Here is a 2,639-nt window from a genome sequence, read left to right as displayed (position 1 = left end):
TCTCTTCGATTCCTTAATCAGAATCTTCGTGGTATAAGCTAGAATTGATGGCGGCATTCTTGAGAATCCAAAAAGTCTAAACATTGTCTGTGGTATTCCGAGTAGGATTCAAGGATTGAATGACTGTGACGAGCTTCAAACTCGCGATTGTGGGGCGTTAGTGACAGACACAAAAGAATCACTGGATTCTATTCCGACATGATCGAGAACCGACAGATGAATAGCCATGCTGTGACAGAGCGCGTTGAACATTTTCACTGAGAGGACGGGACTGTAGCCATTGACAACGGTCATGCCCAACATACAGCTTGCCATGGAAAGGAGTAAGAAGGATTGGATGAAGACAGTAGGAAAGCAGAGAGACGGAAGGGACAAAGCATCTCCATACACTTATCTGAAGTTCTCGCCAAGGAATTACATAAGTATCTCTATCCTTATTTTATGTCTTATTTATCTTTTAATCATTAATCCTCCATAACCATTTGAATCCGCCTGACTGAGATTTACAAGATGACCATAGCTTGCTTCATACCAACAATCTCCGTGGGATCGACCCTTACTCGCGTAAGGTTTATTACTTGGACGACCTAGTGCACTTGCTGGTTAGTTGTGCGAAGTTGTGATAAAGAGTTGAGATTGCAATTGAGCGTACCATGTTGATGGCGCCATTAATGATCACAATTTCGTGCACCATGGTGGCAATACTTTTGTTTTCTGAATGTATGCTTAAACAGTGCATATGTATTTTGAATTTGTTGTTCATGAATGTTGGCTCTTGAAAGAATGATGAAAAAGGAGACATGTTAATGAGGATCTAAAAAATCATAAAAATGATTCTTGAAGCAAGAAAAAGCAGTGAATACAAAAAAAAAGAGAAGGAGAAAAACGAAAAAAAAAGAGAGAGAAAAGAAAAAAAATAAAGTTGTGATCCAAGGCAAAAAGAGTGTGCTTAAGAACCCTGGACACCTCTAATTGGGGACTCTAGAAAAGCTGAGTCACAATCTGAAAAGGTTCACCCAATTATGTGTCTGTGGCATGTATGTATCCGGTGGTAATACTGGAAGACAGAGTACTTTGGGCCACAGCCAAGACTCATAAAGTAGTTGTGTTCAAGAATCATCATACTTAACTAAGAGAATCAATGACACTATCTGGATTCTGAGTTCCTAAAGAAGCCAATCATTCTGAATTTCAAAGGATAGAGTGAGATGCCAAAACTGTTCAGAGACAAAAAGCTAAAAGCCCCGCTCATCTAATTAATACTGATCTTCATAGATGTTTTTGGAATTCATTGTATATTCTCTTCTTTTTATCTTATTTGATTTTCAGTTGCTTGAGGACAAGCAATAATTTAAGTTTGGTGTTGTGATGAGCGGATAATTTATACGCTTTTTGGCATTGTTTTTAGTATGTTTGTAGTATGTTTTAGTTAGTTTTTAGTATATTTTTATTAGTTTTTAGTTAAAATTCACTTTTCTGGACTTTACTATGAGTTTGTGTGTTTTTCTATGATTTCAGGTATTTTCTGGCTGAAATTGAGGGACTTGAGCAAAAATCTGATTCAGAGACTAAAAAGGACTGCAGATGCTGTTGGATTCTGACCTCTCTGCACTCAAAGTGGATTTTCTGGAGCTACAGAAGCCCAATTGGTGCGCTCTCAACGGCGTTGAAAAGTAGACATCCTGGGCTTTCCAGAAATGTATAATAGTCCATACTTTGCCCGAGATTTTATGGCCCAAACCGGCGTTCCAAATCAGCTCAAAACTGCCCGGCGTTAAACGCCGGAACTGGCACAAGAATGGGAGTTAAACGCCCAAACTGGCACAAAAGCTGGCGTTTAACTCCAAGAGAAGTCTCTACACGAAAATTGCTTCAATGCTCAGCCCATGCACACACCAAGTGGGCCCGGAAGTGGATTTTTATGTCATTTACTCATCTCTGTAAAACCTAGGCTACTAGTTCTCTATAAGTAGGACCTTTTACTATTGTATTTTCATCTTTGATCACTTGAATCTTTTGATCACTTTAGATCTTAGATCAGATCTTGGTTCTTCTGGTTCCCTCTCTGGGGCCGAAGCCAATGATCACTTTTGTTCTTATGTATTTTCAACGGTGGAGTTTCTACACACCAGAGATTAAGGTGTGGAGCTCTGCTGTACCTCGAGTATTAATGCAATTACTGTTGTTCTTCTATTCAATTCGGCTCATTCTTGTTCTAAGATATTCATTTTCACCCAAGAACATGATGAATGTGATGATTATGTGACACTCATCATCATTCTCACTTATGAACGAGTGCCTGACAACCACTTCTGTTCTACAAGCAAACAAGGCTTGAATGTTTATCTCTTGGATCCCTTAATCGGAATCTTCGTGGTATAAGCTAGAAATGATAGCGGCATTCAAGAAAATCCGGAAGGTCTAAACCTTGTCTGTGGTATTCTGAGTAGGATTCAATGATTGAATGACTGTGAAGAGCTTCAAACTCGCGATTGTGGGGCGTTAGTGACAGACGCAAAAGAATCACTGGATTCTATTCCGACATGATCGAGAACCGACAGCTGAATAGCCGTGCCGTGACAGGGTGCGTTGAACGTTTTCACTGAGAGGATGGGAGGTAGCCACTGACAACAGTGAAA

The sequence above is a fragment of the Arachis hypogaea genome, chromosome 4, assembly GCF_003086295.3.
Source record: "Arachis hypogaea cultivar Tifrunner chromosome 4, arahy.Tifrunner.gnm2.J5K5, whole genome shotgun sequence".
NCBI classification, from domain to species: Eukaryota; Viridiplantae; Streptophyta; class Magnoliopsida; order Fabales; family Fabaceae; genus Arachis; species Arachis hypogaea.
The sequence above is the reverse complement of the archived record's forward strand: the minus strand, read 5'-3'. Positions refer to the sequence as shown.